Source organism: Carcharhinus amblyrhynchos, chromosome 8 (assembly GCF_965287045.1).
Source record: "Carcharhinus amblyrhynchos chromosome 8, sCarAmb.v2.hapA, whole genome shotgun sequence".
NCBI lineage: Eukaryota > Metazoa > Chordata > Chondrichthyes > Carcharhiniformes > Carcharhinidae > Carcharhinus > Carcharhinus amblyrhynchos.
Window position 1 is genome coordinate 18,032,531 of NC_137331.1, and position 23,951 is coordinate 18,056,481.

At 43.4% G+C, this 23,951-nt stretch overlaps 1 pseudogene; it reads left to right on the plus strand.

Annotated features, from left to right (window-relative positions):
- Positions 1-5,445: 5,445 nt before the first annotated feature.
- LOC145346929 (RNA-binding protein 3 pseudogene) lies at positions 5,446-6,841 on the plus strand (annotated as a pseudogene).
- Positions 6,842-23,951: the final 17,110 nt, after the last annotated feature.

Genomic DNA, 23,951 nt, shown 5'->3' on the forward strand with positions numbered 1-23,951 from the left:
GGCCGTAGAACTCTTCAAAACAGCTTGCAATTGCTGGAACGTTACTCACAGCCCCTCCTATATCTCCCCGGGTTCTGCTCCAGCAGCTCCGGGAGAACTGATCCCAGTGGTTTGACAACTGGCTGGTGTCCAGCTGACTCCTTGGCTTTGGGAGACCACCACATGCCTGAACCCTTGGATGTTCCAGCCTCTACCTGATGTCCATCAACGGCTATGTGGTGCTCACCAGAAAGTGATCCAGGAGCCTCATTGCTAACATTACTCACCGAGGTGATGTATCTGCACTGGTGATGGTGTGGATGATGCCTATATTGACTGTTGGGTGCTTACCTTGGAGGTGTCATTGGACCCTTCCTCTGAGCTGTTGACTGGGGTCTCCGCAGGGACAGCAGGGACGGGCACTGACTCCTGAGATCCTGGCCTCATTGGGGTCAGCTCTTGTAAAGCAAGATCCATGGGAAGGGGAAATATCTGGGCAGATTGCAACTTACTTGAGATAGATCATATTAATGAAGGTTTTGAGGCTCCTCATTTCTGTGGCACTCCCCAACCTGGCTGTTAATCACAGCTCTATCCTTGGACTTCTCTGACAGTGCCATCACACGCTGCAGTGATGATATGCTGTTCTGGGATCCCACCTCCATTCTTCACCTGCTCCCGGCAATTATGGGCCATCTTCTCATGCGGAGACAGAAGGGGGGAGTAAAAACCTTATGGCTGGAAGGGAGCTGGGTGTTGGAGGTGGGGCAATTGAGTGTAGCCGGTCAGGATTGTGCCTCAGCAGGTAGGGGCTGTGACTGGGGTTGCCAGAGAGGTTGAAGGAAAGTTCGAGGGGGTCAGGTGCTTAAAGGCCACGGGATGTCAGGGAATGGATCAACATGGACAGTCCAGTATGGCCGACAGGACTGATGCCAGGATGGATTGACATTCACCATCACTGCTATAATAAGGTTGTTCATTTTCTTGCCATGTTGGCCCCCAGTCCTCGATGCCAGTGCATGGGCACTTACTGCCACAGTAACCGCTTCCCAGGCCACATTGCTGACCCCACCTGTGAGCCACCAATTGTCTCTGGATCGGAAGATGGCCCTTCTCTGCTCCACAGTGTTCAGCAGCCGTCCCAGCTCCCCCTCCTTAAATCATGGAGCAGCTCTATGAGATGCCATCTTCCTGGCATGACTGACTGTATGTATATTATTAGTGTTTAAATCGAGCTCCCCCTGCTTAATGGTGCATAGCTGTGGCCACTTTGGGTGAGTCATATGCCTGGAACCTCCATGACAGTGTGAATTGCATGGAGGCACTTCCATTGCACTAAGTGTAGGAAGATTGTGACATGGAGAACTTTGAAAAGGTCAGCGTGAAAAGTTCCTGTTTTCTCACTGTTTTGATACTTAGAAAATTATAGAGACATATAAGATAATGAAAGGGATGGATAGGGTAGAAGTAGAGAGATTCTTCCCGCTTAGAAAGGATAGCAGGACTAGAGGACACAGCCTCAAGATAAGCGGGGCGGGGGGGAGGGGGGTGCAGTTTAGATCAGAGTTGAGGAGGAACTTCTTCACTCAAAGGGTGGTGAATCTTTGGAATTCTCTGCCCGTTGAAGTGGTGGAGTCTACCTCGCTGAATATATTTAAGTCACGGGTAGATAGGTTTCTGATAGACAAGGGAATTAAGGGTCATGGGGAGAAAACGGGAGAGTGGAACTGATCCACTTGAGATCAGCCATGATCTTATTGAATGGCGGGGCAGGCTCAAAGGGCTAGATGGCCTAGTCCTGCTCCTATTTCTTATGTTATGTTCTTATACTCCTGATACCTCCCCACGGCCTCTCAGCAACACACCTCCCATACAACTGAAAGCCCCCCAGCAACATAGACCCCCCATAACCCCCAATTCCACCCATAGCCCCCCAGCAACACAGCACCCCATTTCCAACTTCCAACCAGTACACACCCACAACCAATGCAGTTGTGACCATAGACCTGCTACTTGACAAGTCCTGAGGCTACTGCACTGCCACTTCAGAGAGTTTCCAGCACATCCCACACTTGCAACAGTACTTCCTGTTGCCTGCACTAGGTCCCTGAAGCATTCCCAAGACCCGAGGTCAGCACATCGAACTAGGTCCATGCTGAGAGTCCGAGATTGGACTCCATGATCAACAACAGTCCCCCACACAGGCCCCCTCACCCCTGACTGAAACACATGTCCACAACGAAGCAACTCTCTCTGAGCAGCACAGAGCAGTTTGAACACAGAGACTTACCTCCTCTCACCCTTACAGAATCCAACTTTTATAAAGGAGTTGTTTTCCAGACTGATCTGGCTGTGGCAAATGAGGTGGTAAAGGCAGATGACCTGAGATGACTGGGCGTGAAGCAAGCTAATGACACAATGAATGCAAGAACATGTAAATTGACATCTCATTCATTTTGGGCAGGCTCCCGATTGCGCTGATTTTTTTTTTCTGTGGTAAAATGGGAATGGGCACAAAAATGAGTGATTTCCCACTAGCTGCTTTATGCTCGATTTTATGAAATGCTCCTGCCACAAAATGGATGCAAGGTCGTAAAACGCTGCCCATTGTTCCCGCTGGTAGAATGAGAGGGCATAGGTTTAAAGTGCTCTGCAAAAGAAGCAAATGTGACGCGGGAAAACCTTTTTCACACAGTGAATGGTTTGGAAAGGACTGCCTGGAAGTGTGGTGGAGTCAGGCTTAATTGAGGTAACTATGAGGGTATTAGATGACTTGAATAGAAACAATAGGCAGCACTACATGGAAAAGGCAGGGGATCGGCTCTAGTTCATGAAGTTTATTTGGAGAGTTGGTGCCTCCTTCCACACCACAATAATTCTGACATAAGACCTTGATCTTAGAATACTCAACCTTGTTTCCAAATTCCTCCATGGCCTTGTCCCTCCCTAGCCCTGTAATCTCAATTTCTGAAACCGTGTAAGATTTTTGTGCTCTGCTAATTCTGGCATCTTGTGCATCCCTGGTTTGTGGGTGGCACTTTGCCTCACAGTGCCAGGAACTCAGGTTTGGGTCACTTTCTCTGGGGAGTTTGCACATTCTCCCTGTGTCTGTGTGGGTTTCCTCCGGGTGCTCCGGTTTCCTCCCACAGTCTGAAAGGCATGCTGGTTAGGTACACTGACCTGAACAGGTGCCAAAGTGTGACGACTAGGGGAATTTCACAGTAACTTCATTGTAGTGTTAATGTAAGCCTTACTTGTAACTAATAGTTGCTCGACCACTGATGGCCACACTAGTGTCCTAGCTGCAATACCCTCCCTATCCTTCTGCGCCTTTTGCTTTCATCCTTTAAGGCCCTTTTGAAAATCCACCTCTTTGAGCAACCTTTTGGACATCTAACATCTCCTTACCTCGCCTGGCGTCATATTTTGTTTTAAAGCATCTTTGCTGTAAACTGTCTCGGATTTAATCGTTGGTGGTTGTGTCTTCAGTTGCCTCAGCCCTAAATGTTAATTAGGTTTGAAGGTATACAAGAGGAAGATTTTCATTAGATAATTTGCACATATAAAGGGACAGCACAGTGATCAGCACTACTGCTTCACAGCTTCAGGGACCTGGTTCGATTCCTAGCTTGAGTCACTTTATATGTGGAGTCTGCATGTTGTGGCCACCTAAAATGGTGATTCACAGAGCATGCTGGGATAATTGGACAGCCACTGAAACAGCAGACTGCAGCTTAAAAGACAGAGATTAAAAGGCTGCAGCTCAAGATGACTGAATGCACAGGAAATAGGCCATCCCAAAGACAATGGACACTTTCTGGTCAAACAGACTTGTTTACCAGACAAAGAGGAGCCTTAACCCCTTATTGGGAGGGAGGTATGTGCCTCCAGCACCTACAGACATGGCTGTTGGGTACACTCCCAGGGATCGGTGTGGCAGCACCTGATTGGACTCCTATTGACCATGGTGATCAAGCCCTGATTGATTGATTGACGAGAATCAGGAGACCACCCAAAAAGGACACAAATCCAAGGAGGGATAAAGTTGTTGCACAACAGAAGCTCTCTCTCTCTCTGACCCCACGAACGAGCTACAACGATGATGACCGTCGCCAGCAACAACCAGCACAAGGACAGCCATTACACCCAAGAAGGAAGACCAGAGCCAGAGTGTCAGACCAGACCAACGGACCAGACTACACAGAGGATTACAGAAACCAGCGCACAGATAAAGGCCAATATCTGCTTGGGTACTTGCCAGTCACGCAAAGTTAAGTCAAGGTCTAGTATTGGATTTGTACTTTGGTATTTTCCGTCAGATAGCTTATTGTTGGGTGGGTGATTATTGATTGTGTATTTTAAATAAATATTGGTTGTACTAACAAGAAGTCTACTCATAATTCTTTGTCCATCGTATAAGGGTTAAAACAGACTGTGCGGCAGGCACAATAATTGGTTACTCTACCAGGACATCAACAAGAAATAATTTTGTTGCTCCAATATCGAATCCCACAGAATCTATATTGAATGATTATTTAAAGCTCAGAGCCAACAGGTGTAAGCTCCTTATTGGACAAATAAATTTTTTCAGGAAATTGTTTATTGTGCATGCATTGTACTAATGAGGATAGGATAAACTCCATTAGAATCCGGAGGGATTAGGACCGGAACATAGCCCAAAGCCGTACCCTCAGTCCGATCAACTCCCTACTCCTTGTTGTTGAATACAGAATGGCAGGAAACAGCACAGAGGCAAAGTGTCCCATATGGGAAACAAAAATCGAAGAATATATTGAGAAGAAAGGGTGGCCCCTATGGGCAGAATCTTGTGCCAACACTGAGATGGGACTGGGATCCCTAGAGCAGAAGTCTTGGGACAATCTGAGGAAAATTCGGGGAAAACGGGCAGGCAAATGTGAGAAAGCGACTGCCATTGTGAGCTGCTTAGGACAACTGCTAGGAACAGAAAAGGAATTAAACACAGTTTGTAAGGAACTAGTGGAATCGAAGCGGGCACAGGAGAAAAAGGAGGAGATTAAGAAACTGAAGAAACAACAGCAGGAGAGGATAGAACAAATAAGAGCCGAAAAGGACAGATAGCTGGATGAACTAAAGAGAACCAACCAGGCAAATTTATTACATCTGGTCAATTTTCAAACCCACTATGAGAGAACTTACCAAGACGCCCAGCGTGCTGTCTTGGCCAAAGGTGAAGCCGAGTGGGCAGGAGCATGATTGGAAGCTAGATTTATTGATCTGCAGGCAGCAATAAAAGTATTACATCAAGCCAGTAAAGAACAGAGACAGGCAACCACTGACCACTCCAAATGCCAACAAGAAATTTCATGGCTGGAATCCCTACTGTCGGTTCAAAATGGATTTATGCGTATCTTCGGGACAGTAGAGGAAGAGGAGGAAGAGGATGCGGATTGGGGAGAGTTAAAGGAGAATGCTAGACTTTACGTTATGCGAACCGAGGATTGGGATGCACCACCATCTTTCCCAGGGAAAGTCATACCCATCGCGCCCCCAGATTCACCTCCAGTACTAATGCACCCAGTGATGACTGCATGTCAGGTAGGAGAGAATCAGGGCCCAGCTATTACATACACGACCCCATTTACGGTGGCACAATAGGCTGAGATCGCAAATAAAATCACAACCTCTGAGCCATTGGCTGATCCACACAGTTTCTTTGAGGATTTGCGGCAGCAGAAGGTAATGCATGGGCTAGATGAAAGGGAAGAAGTGAAGCTGATAGTCATGTGCTTAAGTAAATCTGTGCGGTCTGCCTTGCCAGCCCCTCAAAATGTCAGGGAAGGAACCTTAAACGAGATCAAGGAAGCAATATTGACTGCAATGGGGTTTATAAAGGGGTTCTTGTAAACGGGTTAAATAAATGTAGACAGAGAAAAGGGGAACATCCGACTGCCTTTGCCAGTCGTTTATGGATCCACTTCACTGGTGTATACGGGGAATTAGATCGGGCTGGATTAAATGAGGCTGATTCATCCAAATGGGCTAAGAAATCAGTCTCGTACACCACAAAGGAAGGCAAGAAAGCCTGCGCTAATTTTGACCCCACAGAGACCTCACACAATGAAGCATGGGTTCTCTGACAATTAGCTTGAGCCTGGCAACAGGAAGTTCAGGGAGCCCCGATGTCATGGTCAGAAAGGGAGGCAAGAATGCTTCCGATGTGGGCTAGCCAGGGTCCAGTATAGAGAAATGAGGGTAGAGGGGATCACCAACACCAGAAAGGTACAGCTCCATCTTACGCAGCAGCCCCGGGGAGAGACAGAGGGACAGGTTTTAATTGTGGGCAGCCAGGACACTTCGCCCGAGATTGTAGGAGACCCCTATCGCCATATACACAGTATCTGAGACCACTAGGACTACTGGCTCCACCAGTTAGGCCAGCTTCTACAGCTTCACACACTCAAGTGTTCAGCAATCCCGCCACCATAACTGAAGCAGGAAAGTTGTTTGTCGGCAGCCTGAACTTCAACACAGACGAGCAGTCCCTGGAAGAGGTTTTCTCCAAATACGGGCAGATCTCTGAGTGATTAAAGACAAAGACACCATGGCGTCCTGCGGTTTCAGCTTCATCACTTTCAAAAACCTAGAGGATGCCAGAGACGCGCTGCAGGCAATGTACGGAAAATCCCTCGATGGGGGCCAAATCCAAGTGGGTCATGCCAAGAAAAGGTCTGGAGGCAGCCATGAGTATGGTCAAAGTGGCTATAGCACCAGCTACAGTAACAGAGGCCACAGGAGTGGAGGTGGCTATTGGGATAGTGACAGGAAAAGCGGCTGTAGTGGCGGAGGCCGGTACAATATGGGAGACTGGGATAGCTATTAGAACATAGAACATTACAGCGCAGAACGGGCCCTTCGGCCCACGATGTTGCGCCAACCAATTAAAAAGCAATGACCCTCTAACCTAAACCAATCCCTTTCCATCCATAAACCTATCCACGGATCTCTTAAACGCCCCCAAACTCGGCGCATTTACAACTGCAGCAGGCAGGGCATTCCAATCCCTCACCACCCTCTGGGTAAAGAACCTACCCCTGACATCCGTCCTATAACTACCACCCCCTAATTTAAAGCAATGCCCCCTCGTGCTAGCTTTCTCCATCCGAGGAAAAAGGCTATCACTGTCCACCCTATCTAAACCTCTAATCATCTTATATGTTTCAATAAGGTCCCCTCTTAGCCGCCTTCTTTCTAACGAAAACAACCTCAAATCCCTCAGTCTCTCCTCATAGGACCTCCCCTCCATACCAGGCAACATCCTGGTAAACCTCCTCTGCACCCTCTCCAATGCCTCCACATCCTTCCTATAATGTGGGGACCAGAACTGCACACAATACTCCAAGTGCGGCCGCACCAGAGTTTTGTACAGTTGCAACATGACGCTGCGGCTCCTAAACTCAATCCCCCTACCAATAAACGCCAAGACACCGTATGCCTTCTTAACAACCCTATCTACTTGATTCCCAACTTTCAGGGATCTATGTACGCATACACCTAGATCCCTCTGCTCATCAACACTATTCAGAGTCCTACCGTTAGCCCTATACTCTACACATCTGTTATTCCTGCCAAAGTGAATTACCTCACACTTCTCTGCATTGAACTCCATCCGCCACCTCTCGGCCCAGCTCTGCAACTTGTCCAAGTCTCTTTGTAAACTATGACACCCCTCCTCACTATCTACCACACCTCCGACTTTGGTGTCATCAGCAAATTTACTAATCCACCCAACTATATCCTCATCCAGATCATTTATAAAAATTACAAACAGCAGTGGCCCCAAAACAGATCCCTGAGGCACACCACTTGTAACCGAACTCCATGACGAATACTTACCATCAACCACCACCCTCTGTCTCCTATCTGCTAGCCAATTCCTGATCCAATTAACTAAATCACCCTCAATCCCATACATCTGCATTTTCTGCAGAAGCCTTCCATGGTGAACCTTATCAAACACCTTACTAAAGTCCATATATACCACGTCAACTGCCCTACCCCCATCCACCTCTTTGGTCACTTTCTCAAAAAACTCAATAAATTCGCATGGATATGTGGCCAAGGTGAACACTACTATGGTGGTGGTTACGGAGGCCGCTCATACAGGGACTATGACTGATCAAAGCAACAAAAGCATTTTTGCCAGGTTCAGGATCGACCTTCCATCTTGTTCCTAAAATGGCTCCCGGAACCACAGAAAGGCAGTATCTGATGAAATTTGATTTGCCTTTATGTTAAAATGCTGGAAAACAATTTTCACCATGATTAATCTTGTTATCCAGTTGTTGACTCGTGTTAACTCTTTATGAGGATTGAACATTTCTTTAAATAGAAGCATGTGACTTTTAATTAATTTAAACGTCTTCACTTGGAAAATTGGCATGGAACATCTGTCGAGGGTTTGAGACTGCAAGTTGAGTATTCCAACAATGTACCCAGTTACTTTTGAGTCATTTTCCTTGCCACCGAAAAGTAATGAAAGATCTCCTACGCAGCAGCCTTTTCATGTAACTTATTGCAAGACTCTTTGAAAGCAAACTGATGGTCTTTTGTTTTAAAACTCATTTCTTGAAAACTATATCGATTTTTAAAAATCAAATGTCATTTGTTGTACTTTCACCAGCTGGCTTGGTCTTTTGAACAGAATGCTGCCACTTGGGAGTCAAATCTTTGCCAGTGGGTTATCTGAATGTAATGCAGCTTCAGAAAAAACACAGGGGGAGGGCAGGAACAGTTTAAATACATGTGTATATATATCAAATATTAGATGCAATAACAGCAGAAATTACATTGATCTCCTCAGGACAATGATGGACGACAACAAAGATGCAACCAACGATCTACTTCTTCAGACTCATCATCAGAATAATCATGCAGGACACTCCAAGCAAGATTAACTTTTCATATCCCGGCTATTTGTGGTTTGACACAATGACAAGAAGTGGGGTCCGCCCTCAAATCACAGTCCCCTCTAATTCATTAGCAGAATATTTACAGAGAGCCCACCGGATTGCTATTTGCACTAATGAACGATAATGGACAGTTGAAAATCTTAATAGCAGAATGTACCCTGGACTCGTGAATACTTATTGTAATGCTTTGTTGTTTGAATGTTGGTTTGTAATTAGCTTATTGTAATAATGGTGTTTAGAATATGTGGTTGTTTGTATTTGTAGAATGTTGCTGTCTGTAACTTCTGGAATGTAAATATGTTGTAGGGATGTATTATTATTGTGCATGCCAATACTTAGGCCTTGCTTGACCGTTGAGTGACTGGGGAATTCCTGATAGATACTGATCCTGAATTTGTGATCCATCATGCTTTGCGTTCTGGATCAAACGGGGGGGATTGTGGCCAATGGGCCACCTAAAATAGTGATTTACAGAGCATGCTGGGCTAATTGGACAAGCACTGAAACAGCAGACTGCAGCTTAAAAGACAGAGATAAACAAGGTGCAGCTCAAGATGACTGTATACGCAGGAAATAGGCCATCCCAAAGACAATGGACACTCTCTGGTCAAACAGACTTGTTTACCAGACAAAGGGAAGCCTTAATCCCCTATTTGGGAGGGAGGTGTGTGACCTACGTGCCTCTAGCACCTACAGGCATGGCCATTGAGTACATAGTAAAAAGTTTGACAACACCAGGTTTTAGTCCAACCGATTTATTTGATAGTAAACTCACAAGCTTTCGAGGGGACTCCCTCTTCGTCAGGTGAATGGAGAATTCTGGCCTCGGACAGAGCATATAAAGCACAGACAGTTTAGAGATTACTGATTAGAATGCGAATCTTTACACCTAACCTGCTGTTCAAGTCCTAAAGTGGCCGACAATGTGTGTGGAAGGAGCGCTGATCACAGGTTACAGAGATGTGTATTGTCTCCAGACAGCACAGTGAGTGAGGTTTTGCAAACCCAAGCAAGTCACGGGGGTTACAGATAGTGCGACATGAACCCAAGATCCCTGTTGAGACCGTCCTCATGTGTGTGGAACTTGGCTATCAGTCTCTGCTCAGCGACTCTGCTCAGTGCAAAGTTGGTCTACCCACCTCATTTGCATTACTTTAAGGCCTGCTGTTCACAACACTGCTGGTGTGGTCTTTTACACAGCACATGACACCTTCAACATTGATTCCCCATCACACTATATAGGCAGCCTTTTTTTTCTTAAAGGCAGGCTGCCTCTTAAAGTGAAAAATCTTTAGAAATGAGCACCAGGGCACGTAGAACAATCCAACTAGATGAAACTAGCACTGGACATATTGTAGGTGCAGTTGGACCTGGAGGAAAGATGCCATAATTCCATGGTGGGCCAAGAAACCCTCAAGACCATCTGTAGAAGGGAGTTAGGAGAAGGTGGCCCAGAGAGTAAACCCAAGGGCTTAGCGGCAGTGTCAAAAGAGCCTAATGATTCCACACAGATGACCAATATCAATGAAAGCTTCTTTACATGTCATCTATCCACCACAACACTACCCTGTCATATTGCTCAATGGATGTGCCGGCATTGGACTGGGGTAAACACAGTAAAAAGTCTGACAACACCAGGTTTTAGTCCAACCGATTTATTTGATAGTAAACACGACACACGACAGCGCAGAGTCGCTGAGCAGAGACTGATAGCCAAGTTCCACACACATGAGGACAGTCTTAACAGGGATCTTGGGTTCATGTCGCACTATCTGTAACCCCCATGACGGATGTCAGGGGTAGGTTCTTTACCCAGAGGGTGGTGAGGGATTGGAATGCCCTGCCTGCTGCAGTTGTAAATGCGCCTAGTTTGGGGGCGTTCAAGAGATCCGTGGATAGGTTTATGGATGGAAAGGGTTTGGTTTAGGTTAGAGGGTCATTGCTTTTTAACTGGTCGGCGCAACATCGTGGGCCGAAGGGCCTGTTCTGCGCTGTAATGTTCTATGTTCTATGACTTGCCTGGGTTTGCAAAACCTCACTCACTGTGCTGTCTGGAGACAATACACATCTCTTTAATCTGTGATCAGTGCTCCTTCCACACACATTGTCGGCCACTTTAGGACTTGAACAGCAGGTTAGGTGTAAAGACTCGCATTCTAATCAGTAATCTCTAAACTGTCTGTGTTTTATATGCTCTGTCCAAGGCCAGAACTCTCCATTCACCTGACGAAGAGGGAGTCCCCTCGAAAGCTTGTGAGTTTACTATCAAATAAATCGGTTGGACTAAAACCTGGTGTTGTCAGACTTTTTACTATATTGCTCAATGCACATCCCCATCATTCAAGCAGAAACTCTACTTGGCATTCTTGCTACACATCTATCATAAGATACTTTACCCATCCTCACTTACCAAAACGACCAGCCACGCACCCATCATTCATTGCTCCACATACCTTCAGCTATTCAGCAACAAGTGAAGTATTGACTGTATTCAATCATCCATGCTTGCAAAATACAAAACATATTGCCCAATATTAGATGTGATTCTGCAGTTGGACAACCCTGACAGTACTAAGAATTACACCAACAACCAATTCAAAATTGCCAGACGGGCTTGGTTCACTCACATGTACAAGCAGCTGCATATATTCACTCACATGATGCTGGCCTTTGCAATTACAATTGCAAGAACATGTGCACTCCTTGCATCTTACCAAAAAGAATAACATTTTAAGTTTATTTATTTGTGTCACGTAGGCTTACATTAACACCACAGTGAAGTTACTGTGAAAATCCTGTCGTCACCCATCACACTACATAGGCAGCCTGCCTTTAAGAAAAAAAGGCTGCCTATATAGTGTGATGGGGAATGTGCTGTGTAAAAGACCATACCAGCAGTGTTGTGAACAGCAGGCCTTAAAGTAATGCAAATGAGGTGGGTAGACCAACTTTGTGTCTTATCCACTTCATTCTGAATGGTTGGAGGCACATCATGATGGGAACCTTAGCCCATTCAATTCAAAATATTCTGCCAAATGAATTTTGTAATCTTTAAAAAAGTTATGTTTTTGTCTTAAGAGATCTAAATTAACAATGGGTTTACAGAAGCCCAGTGCTATTTTGACAGCAGAATACATGTATAATGAATTCCCAATCTCAACCGTGCTGTTGGGAATCAAATTCAGCTACTTTGCCAGGAGATAGGAAGAGTCAGTAGGTCAATCATCCTTAGGCATCTCTGAGCAAAAAGCTGGAAAAATGGCAATGTTACCCAATTATTAGATTTGACCAAAAATTAGGCATTCCTGACTGGCTTTGTTTCACATGCTTAAGATTATTTTCCTTTGATAACTTATTAAAATAAATCTTCCCTACATAGTTCTTGCCCTCCTCAGGGGCGATGAACGGGTTAATATAAACCTGGATGGCAGCCATCTCTTTGGCATATTTGTTTCATGCAAGACTGACAGCAGCAGCAGCTACTTTTGCATATTGGGTCTAATGGTAGCTGGAAGTATCATATATTGTGCATACTCCTCTATATATTTGTATTAGACAGCAAGGAGAAAAAAACTATTCATGAGTTTGAAAGGAGGGTACCTTCAATAAAAAATACTTTTTATCATTAATTTGTTTTAATATTATTTTATTCTTCTTACTATTTATCTGTATTTTTTTAATTTCAGGAAAAATCTAATATGTAATGTGCACTCTGGTTGCCTCTAACGTGCCATTGCATTGTGTTTCTCATTTGCTGATTATGTGAGCTCGGCTCCTTTGCTGGTCGATGATAAGCTGCAATTTCCATGTTCTCTGCATAATTAATCCATCTCTGCCTCTCTTCATGCCAACTCGGCTGTTATCACCAGCAGATGCCTGAATGCAAGGAATCCGCTCTTGAATTGGAGCGTATTGATATTCTGAAAAAACGGAAAATCCTTAAGTTTAAGCCGCAGATTGTTAAATGGATTAATTTTTTTCTTGCAAACCCCAGCAATCGGCTCCCTGATCTAACAGAGTAGGACAGCCACAGCAAATTGAAAGTGCGTCCTGTTTGCATAGATCACTCCGGAGGACTGGAGTTTACAAGGCAGTAATTGGCAACCCTTTTCCAATGAAATTACCATGCATTTGCATCATGTAAAAGAACTTATCATCGTGAAAAATTAAATGAGTTGCTCAGAAGATGCCTGCTGAGGGATGATAACAATTCCAAATTTCTTACTACAATACTGGCTTTGATATAAGCCGATCACTGAGTCCAGATTATTAATACAAATGCTTATCTCAAAATATCAAAGATTGAAGTGCACAGTCCTAAAAATCAGTAACTTGTCAAAATCTGAAATACTGAAAATAAATATTCACCTATAAACACGTATATCATAGCAATATCTTCAGAATTAAACTGCATTTTTGGTACCGTTCCCTCAGTGATAGTCACATATTTTTGTTTAGCCTAATTAAACCTGATTGGAAACTAATTTAAATTTGACATTGGTATATAAAATATTCAGAGTTTCTTTTAATGCCAAAATAATACAAAAACAATTTTCATCAAAATTCTAGGTAAAGTGCTTCAATTATTTAGCTTTGTCTATGATATTATATTCTAATATTATAGACAAATTATAGACAAACCCCTTAATCCTACATTTCTCTCATCTATTAACAATATACACATGCATTTGTGCTATCATCATATTTTATTGTCAATATTTTGTAGAACTGACTCCAGAAGGGTTATGTGGTGAAAAACATTGTTTTCTAAAAATTGAAAGCTTATTCTTTCCAGAAGCTGTTAATTCAATACAACAGGTTTCACAAGAATGGTAATAAAGTAGTAGTGTTTAGATTCATTTTTTGGAATACAGCACGTATGATGTATTCAGCTTAAGAAGCTAACATTGATGCTCAATGATGATCTTTGATGGTATTAAATTAGTAACTAAAATTAAAAAGAATAATAAGGATTTATTCTTGTCTTTATACAAGCAATCAAAGACAATGATTAAGGTAATTATTATGTATCTAGAAACAACAAGTACCAAAGGACCACAACTTAGAATTTTGATACAAGAAAGACAGCGTTGATAGTGGATGGGGGAACAGAAATCAAGACACCTGCTAACCATGTTTAACTTAAAAACATGATTTATAAATAAATGTGATTCCTAAACTGACAGTTGTGGTTTGTGTACTACTGAAAATAAAACCACAAAAACCTTTTTCTTCTGTTGAAAAATACCCCTTGAGATTTGTACATGGGAGTACTTGTTCTCATTACATTTCAAAACAAATGCTACATGGATGTTAATTTTCAAAGCTAGCTATTAATGTAACAAAAATACAGCCATAATAGATTAACTCTTAATTATAGCTGCTTCAGCAACATCTCTTCTTATATGTAAATATCTACTATCAGTGCTTGCTCTTCCTAGCCAGAACTATTTTTTTATATTGTATGTAATTCCATGCAGGCTTATGCAAATAAACTTCCAATTACAATAAATTGTGTATTTGTAAAAACTGATTCTACAAAACGTTGCACTGTAATCACTAACAATATTTAGGATTTATCAACCCACAATATTTTTGCTGAAATCACTTGCACTCACCAACAAAAGTCACAATTTTCTAACCATTGATCTTAAATAAATCAGAAAGGTTTGTAAAATTAAGTTTAAACCAGTAGTTTTCATTTATATGTTCTATATGTATCTCTCATGAGGTTTTGCCATTTTAACTGGGAGTGAAATCAAATCCACATCAATATAAAATTTTAAAACATTATATAAGCAGGTGGAACTTACATATTCCAGATTACTCCTGTGTCTTCTGTGGGCAGGATAGATAGTTGAAGAAAGGGAGGAAGATCCTAAAAATAAAATCTAATTGTAGATAACCTTTTAAAATATGTACCAGGCATTTTTGAGAATAAGGTAGCTACTATGTCCAAAGATAACTCTTCAAAACAATTCAAATGCAATTCTAACAATCAGAACATGCGGAGGAATCTATTTTTTATTTTAAAATGTATATTTATGTTAAATGGGGTAGCTTACTCTCATATTGGTTGTTTTAATTACCATTGTATTACCTAAGTGCATTAGCAAACCTATCGTTCCTCATACTTCCTTACCGATAATGTTGTTGAGTCCTGTCTGTTTTATATAAGAGCTTTGAAGTCTCTTGTTCACATGCATGTCTCATGAACATGTGTAAGTTGTTGCAACACTCCATTCCAAAGGTGATTGATCTTATGAGCCCCAGGTGTTGGTGGACCTCTTTGAACTGTTATTATTATCAGTTGCACTGTATATCAGTACAGGACAGCCCTTGGTTGATTTCAGGTGCCTGGGTGTTAGCAAATCTCTTTGAACTGCTTTGATTGAAAGGAGCTGTCAGTTTCACTAGGGAGATGCCTCTTTTTAGCTTGAATGAGCCTCAGCTGCTCTTAAACCTCTCTTAGCTGCTTTCATTAACAGTGCATTTACACAAGGAACAAATTATCCATTACTTGCTAAAAGCATTTATGATTGACAGCTTCGGGGCAGATCAAAGATTTCATTGTTGATATAATCAGTTCACATTCTATTACGCCTTAAATGCTTCCTCTTTTCATCATAGTTGTTTTGTCTGACCCAAGTTTTTAAGTCTGCCCCTTCTTAGAAAACAAAAATGCTTTCTCATACCACTTTTTAAAGACAATGACTTTTCTTCTTCATTGCAAAACCTCAAACAAAGCCGGAAAATATTTTTTCTCCCAGTGCTTCTTTTTTCACCTCGCCACGCTTCCTATAAGGTACATCTCAATTAAAGTAATCTTTAAGCTGTGGTTTCACTTTAGCATCTTAAGAATAAGCCACACGCCTGTAGTACAATAGTAACATCACCACATAAGTATCTGCCACAGTTCAGACAAGAAGGCCCTGGGCTCCCTCAATGAGGACACCCCATTTGAGTCACTGTAAATCTCAACATTAGGGCCTCAAAGGCCACATCAACCACCTCGATGATTCTGCCACTAGCCCAAAGGGTTTCTGATTTGGGTGGGAGGGGATTGTGGCACTTGAAACTTTTCAGTGCAAGGGGCTGGTTACATGTCACTGGACTATCAACTTAATATTTTGGAAGGGAGTGGAAAAATGGCTGTTATTCGTTCTTGAAGTCAAAGGTCCTAAAGTGGCTACCCTGCTGTAAGGAGTGTGGCTACTTGACAGAAAGGAGATGGTATCATGTTCAAGCCTAAGCATCTACTGGGCATTCTTCTTCACCTTAGAGACCACTTGTGCCCTTTCATATTCTTGCTAGTCATGAACCTCTTATCAATGGTACATCATAATTCAGCTATCTCACCAGCATCAAGGAAGCCTCAGGAGAAGGGCAGTCACAGGTAGGGCCTGACAGCCGCAGGCCAAGCATGAGGGATGGTGTGGTGTCTTGCATCATTGACCAAACAATTGTGGATCCAGAAACCATGAAGCCACATTTAGCTTGAATGAGCCTCAGCTGCTCTTAAACCTCTCCGAGCCACTTTCATTAACAGTTCATTTATACAAGGAACAAATGGTCCATTACTCGCTAAAAGCATTTATGATTGACCATTTTGGGGTAGACCAAAGGTTTCATTGTTGATACAATCAGTTCACATTCTATTACACCTCAAATGCTTCCTCTTTTCACTACAGTTGTTTTGTCTGACCTATGTTTTTAAGTCTGCCCCTTCTTAGAAAACAAAAATGCTTTCTCATACCACTTTTTAAAGACAATGACTTTTCTTCTTCACTGCAAAACCTCAAACAAAGCCGGAAAAGGAGGCACACAATGACTGATGATATGAAGGGAGGGATCACATCAAGGGAGGAAGCCATGAGCCACAATGAGGGGCTATGGGGCATGATCATATAAGTTAGCTATTATAGGTAACAGCTCTTCAAGACTGTGCTGGGTGGTGGGAATGGTGAGGGGTTGTTCAGTTCCCAAACTCAGGGTGACTATGGAAGTTGGGAGTACTTGGGGACCTAGAGATGAATGACTTTGCTGACTGTCTCTCTCCTTCTCCACCTTCTCACAGATCAATGATGATTTCTGGATTGCAGCCAATCCAGTTTGTTAGGGCAGCCAGATGGTGGTAAGAGTGCTAGGGTCTGCCAAGGCTTGATCCAGCATTACTCGGGCCAGCACCTGAAGAACCGGAGGCTTCACCCAGACTAAAATCCAGCCACCTATCAGGTCAAGGAAAGGGTGAGAAGACAGCACTACCTTGGGCCACAGGTCTACAGGAGTCACTAGCCTTTTAATGGAGCTGTTGGACATGTGCCACTGAGGACTCAAACTTCAAAAGGAAATAGTGTGGCATCCGTGCCCAAGTCATTGCAGCCCTTGCACCAAGAGGAGGAGGGTACTTGCTCTTGCTAGCCATGAAGGTTATGGCAGCCTGAATTTTTTTTTGCAATAGTCTCTTTCCAGGGCTTGAGTGAAGACCTGTGGAGATTATCACAAACATCAGCACAATGGTGCATCCAGAGGTGACAAATGCCCTGTATGCCAAGGCATTGGACTACATCAACTTTCACCTGGGCCAGGTCCATCAGGCGGCTAGTGCAACAAGCTTCTCAGCTATTGCCAGGAGACCCCAAATCTAGAGGGCAATTGATAGCACTCATGTTGTCCATGGAGCATCATCTCGACAGGGGCTGCCCTTCATCAACAGGAAGGGGTGCACTCCCTAAACATTCAGATTGTCTGCTGCCATGAGCTGAACATCATGTACGCCTGTGCACACTATTTTGAGAGCGTATACAGTGCCCACATCCTGGGATACTCGAAGGTTCCCGGAGTCTTTGAGCATCACCTTAAACCGAGGGATTGGCTAGTGGGGAAACAAGTTACTCTGCTAAAGTCTTGGCTGAAAATGGCAGCTCAAAGGCCTGTGATTGAGGTGGAAACCTGATGCAATGAGGCTCACTCTGCCACCAGGAACAACATAGAGTGGTGCATAGAGCAGCTGAAAATGCAGTTCTGTTGCTTGGACCACTTTGGCCAAGTGCATTATAATACTGCCTCCAGTGGGTCTTGCAGATAGTGGTCACATGCTGTATCCTCTCCAACTTAGCAGTGGGGCGACATGATGGAAGACAAACACATAATCTTGTCAGAGCAAGAGGAGGGCCAGGGCAGGTGCTGGAAAGAGCCTGAGGAGACCCAGAGGATGGAGAACAGATGGTGGCAAGGATTTGACAAGACTAGAGGACCAGGGAGGCCATCACAGCCTCCAGATTCACCAACTAGGAGGGCCTTTGTCTGGCAGTTTAAACCACACCACCCCATTTAACCTCAAACTTTCCCCTTGCCTGATCCCTTGTTCTCCCCCTTCCTATTCCCCATATTTTCCCTTCCCTATGCCCTTGTTCCCCCTTTTCAAGATCCCTTAGGCATGATTTTACCATCTCGCTGTGCCCAGCGACACTAAAAACTCAATTGGTGGCTGGCACCTCTACAATGGGGCGAACCGCTTTACACCGAGAAAGGCGCAAAACTGATTTGCATATTTAAAGTAGCACTGAAATATGCATAGCCCATTCAAAATCTAGTGCAGGGAATCTTCCGGCCTTTAGTTTTCTGCCATAACGGCGAGAATCAGTACAGGTCTACTCTATCTCAGACCTGCTGCGATGGTCACGTTGGACGCTTTGAGGCTACTGGAGTCCTCCAGGTGGCCGGAAGCATGGCCAGACAGTGCCCATTTGGCAGTACCCAGTGGACACTATGGCGGTGCCCACTATGCACCCCAGTGGTGGCCACCAGGCACCCCAGTGGCACCAGTTGGGTGCCGCCAGTGCGCTAGGAGCCCTGCCAGGGAAGTGGGGCCCGGATGGGGCTTTGTGAGGGGAGTCATGAAGGGGTGGATTGTGAAAGAGATGACAAACATGTCGGTGTCTGGTAGGGGCACGTGTCTTGATGTGGGTGATCTGTGTTGGAGGAGGGGGGTAATGCCACTGATGAGGGCGGGGGGGTCCCAGTGTCAGTGGGGGTGGGGGCAGGAGGGGATCTCCCAGTGCACTCTAAAACTGTATGATTGGAGCATCGGTGTGAAACAGTGCCAAAGCTCTGTGCAGCCAGTTCAACAGCGTACTTAGGCCCTCTCAATACTGCATGAAACCCAAAATAAAGAAGTAACAAAGTGTCGGAAAATTGCGATATGTAGCGTGCCTGAGAGACCGGCACGGTTCACCACATTTTTCTCACCGTTATGGCACTTAGAAATTTTTTGGAAAAATTCTGCCCTTTTGTCTCCCCAGCTTTCTCTGAACCTCGCCACCCCTTCCCTTCAAACTCTTCCCCCTTCCCATGACCAGTGCTCCCAACTCTCCCTCCAAGGATCCATTTGACATCACACCAGGGTGATGAGGCTGGGTTGAAAATGTCAGCGGATCTCTTCGCAAGGCAGGAGGGTGATGATGATTTGTTGTGAGAAAAGTTGTGGTGCTCCTCAGATTCTGAGAAAGTCTGACTCCTATCTTTCTAATGAGAGTCCACTGACATCCAGTCTCATGCCTGACTGCAAAAGGAGGGCAATTTCTTTTGGGCCACAGTTTAAAGGGGTGGAAAGCATGAGGTTTTGGCTTATAGGCGGGTGATGTTGTCATACAAGATTGTCTGAGACTGATGGACTTTATTGCTTCACAATTCTGGGTGTGGCTGAGGGGCCTGTAGGAGATTCAGTGGTCCAATGGGGGGATAAATTCTCTCTCCATCGTAGAAGAGCAGTGAGAATGAAAGGCATATAAGTTTTGATGTGCAGATTTCTATAAATGTGATTATTTACATTGAGTGTCCTTTTCTCCCTAACTGAAGCTGTGTGACTTCACCCACGTCAACTCAGTGATTCTCTATCTTCTTAATCTTAATCCATCGCACTCCTTCCAGGCATCTTCCCAGAATGCACAGCAGAAGTGGAGGCGGCCTGCTGCATTTTGTGCCCTCTGGCCCGTGCTGCCCTTGGTGGGCATCCTCTGAAGGATCTGGACCTGGACGGCTCTAGCTGATTTTTGGGTGTCACAGGTGTCATGTGTCACCTTGTCCTTCCCGCTGTCCAAGAGATCTAGGGGATATGCCATTGTTGGGGTTGGGGGAGTGAGGGGGTGGGGGGGGGGTGCACCATTGCACCCAGCATCCATTCTACAGCTGAGTCAAGGAAGCATGGTGACCTCTCCTCTACTGCATCCAACATCCACTCTACATTTGAGTCAAGGAAGCAGGGTGCAAAGTGACATTAAAGTCACCATGCTAAATGCAACTACTGGCCTCAGTGAAAACACAGCATTAAATCAAACAGCAAATAACACTACAGCACAGAAAGTGTGCTTCAGCCCTCCAAGCAAATGCCGATCACTTTGTCCTACCTAGACCAACTGCCTGTATCTCTCTATTTCCTGTCTGTTCAGGAGTCTATCAAGGTGAGTCTTAAATGTCGCTAACATTTCTGCCTCAATGACCTCATTTGGCAGTGCATTCCAGGCCCCTGCACATCTCTACTGAACCTTTCCCCTTTACATTGAACTTGTGCCCTCTTGTAATTGTCATTTCTGACCTGGGAAAAAACTTCCATCTATACAACCTATTTCTGACCCTCATTTTATAAACTTCTATCAGGTCGCTCCTCAGCCTCCATCTTTTGAGGGAGAACAATCCCAGTTTATTCAACTTTCCTTATAGCTAATACCAGGTTTACCAGGCAACATGCTGGTAAACGTTTTCTGTACTTTCTCCAAAGCCTCCATGTCCTTCGGGTAGTGTGGTGACCAGAATTGGATACAGTGTTCCAAGTGTAGCCTAACCAACATTTTATAATCATAGAAACCCTACAGTGCAGAAAGAGGCCATTTGGCCCATTGAGTCTGCACAAACCACAATCCCAGCCAGTCCCTACCCCTATATTCCTACATATTTTACCTGCTAATCCCTCTAATCTATGCATCTGATGATACTAAGGGGCAATTTTAGCATAGCCAATGCACCTAACCTGCACATCTTTGGACTGTGGAAGGAAACTGGAGCACCCGGATGAAACCCACACAGACACGGGGAGAACATGCAAACTCCACACAGACAGTGACCCAACCCAGGAATCAAACCTAGGTCCCTGGAACTGTGAAGCAGCAGTACTAACCGCTGTGCTACTGTGCCGCCTGATAGCTGTAACAATCAAAATAATTTAAAACGGGGCAACATAAAATGAGGGCTTAAAATATAATTAAGACAGACCAACTTTCTTAAATGATGGTTTTGGTCACATATTTTTCAGTACTTGAAGTCATTCTAGCAATTGGCAAAGTCAACAATCAATTTGCAGTTACATTCCATACTTCCAAACAAAATGTTTGAATATTAAAGGAGATTTGAGAATTCTCAATTTACTTACAAATGTAAAAGACCATTTAATGTTACATCCTTTCCCTTCTGGCTAGTTCCAAAATAAAACAGAAAATTTACACAGAGAATAATCAGGTAGAAATCCTAGTAATGTTAGTATTGTTAAATACATAGGCCCAAGATAAAATGTTGAAAACAAACAAAACTGCAATCCTGCTACACTGAAAATCAATAGAAAACATTCATGCTATTCTGTTTCTTATAACTAACTGTATCGTGACTGAAGACTGTATTAGTTCACCAATTCTAATGTAATATTTAATTGATACATTATGTCAGACAACTATACATACTCTAATTATAATTCACCAGTATCAAGTCTTTATTCTTCAATGGAATTCCTTTGGTAACCTGTACTCCCTTGGTGTTTGCCCATTACACAAACATATATAGACTCCACAAATGTACTGAATTTCAAATCCGTGTTTCTCCTCTAGGGAAAAGAATGACACCTAATCCATGAGAAGAACAGCAAAATCCTTGCAGCCTGATCAAGCTTCTTACAGTCACTTTGTTCTCTGGTAGATTTCTTTCCTTTTTGACAGAATAATCATACTTACAATGGTAAAAGCACTGAGATTATGAGTTTGCTGAAACTTGCTATGGTATACAGCAGTGTTAAATGTTGACACAGTATACAATTTTGAATGTTATATGCAGGCTATAATGTCTTAATCTTCATTATTTAATGTCAAACAGCAGTGCGTGATGTACAGTTAAAGCAAGGATGTCATGTTTGTTCAGCATCTTAAACTCAAATCATTAAATTTAAAACACTTATTTTTGCTCAGAACTGCTTCAAATCAAAATAAATTGAATGAAATTGAGTGCACCAAAGCAACAGTAATTCACAAATGCAGATAAATAAGTTACTGAACCAAACCATCTTGATAAAATGTAAACAGCTGAAGTTCCTTCTGATATGTCCTCAATCGGATGACATTGAGAAAATATAGGGATTTAATTGTTGTTCAAACACCCATAAAGAACATAGTTACAAAACAGAAATCCAACCAAAAGGTTCAACCGAAACCATAAAGCACAAGAGTGAAGCTTGAGTAAGTCATAAAGCCAATGTGAACCCAAGATTAGGTAATACCTTAAATTCACTGAGTGGCATATTTTGTTTATCTGGTTGTAAATTTTCATTCTATTTTCTTTACAATTGAGGCACGACATTTCCAGTTTGAAGATAACATAGTTGTGCCAATTTTATAATGAAAGAGCTGAAAACATTTTGCATTCGAGATGTGAGAAACTGAATTTGACCTGTAGCATTACAATGTTTTAAACAGTGAGTTACAGAAAAAAACATTTGTATATATTTCATATAGAGAACGTAAAAAAATGTTCATGTGGGAGGTGTGTGATCCTATGTAAAATACATTTTATGCTGAATTACTAAACTTAACAAACTATTGGTAACATTACCTTGCTCTGATAATAAAATATAATTTTGCTCTATTGCATTATCAACTATATCTTGGTTTGGATTATTAGGCAGCACTTTAATACTTCTCAGGACCTAACATGAAGATGATACAGCTCCCCCTGATGAATTTGTCACTTTTTCAAAAATCCCATATAGGATGATTGTTGGAAATTATGCTTCTCAATGATCACATATTTTAATAATTTGTTATGAGGCCTATTTTGATTCCTAACCTAATGAAATATTAAAAATCAGAATAATCAAAAACATGCTTAGTTTCTATTTCTTATCTTGAACTGTAATTTTGGAACAGATTTATATTTACAATGTCATACTTGCAGATTGGGTTGGCATAGAGGGTGGGGATGTCCCAGATAGGGCAGGGCTGATTTCTCAGGCCATGGGGGGAGTCAGGGCCATGGCAATATCGGACCAGAGAGGGGTATCTAGCAGAGGGGGTGGTCAGAGCAAGGTGGGGTGTTGGAGCTAGAGTGGGGGTCAGGTCGGACCAGGTAGGGTATGTGTATGTGTGTGTGTGTTTCCCGCGAGAGGTGGGTCTGGGTGTTTAGGTAGTTACCCTGGAGTTGGAAGTGTTTTTTACCTTCTAACTTTTTCAGAGTTACTATCAGGGTAAAACTGGCAGACCATCTGAAGTTAGCAATTTAAATCACTTCTGTCAGATGATTCTCAGCTCAATGCAATTGTCCAGGGGAGGATAGCACTTTTAGAACATAGAACATAGAACATTACAGCACAGAACAGGCCCTTCGGCCCACGATGTTGCGCTGACCAGTTACAAAAACAATGACCCACTAGCCTATACCAATCCCTTTTCGTCCATAAACCTATCCACAGATCTCTTAAACGCCCCCAAACTAGGCGCATTTACAACTGCAGCAGGCAGGGCATTCCAATCCCTCACCACCCGCTGGGTAAAGAACCTACCCCTGACATCCGTCCTGTAGCTACCCCCCCTTAATTTAAAGCCATGCCCCCTCGTGCTAGCTTTCTCCATCCGAGGAAAAAGGCTATCACTATCCACCCTATCTAAACCTCTAATCATCTTATATGTTTCAATAAGATCCCCTCTTAGCCGCCTTCTTTCCAACGAAAACAACCCTAAATCCCTCAGTCTCTCCTCATAGGACCTC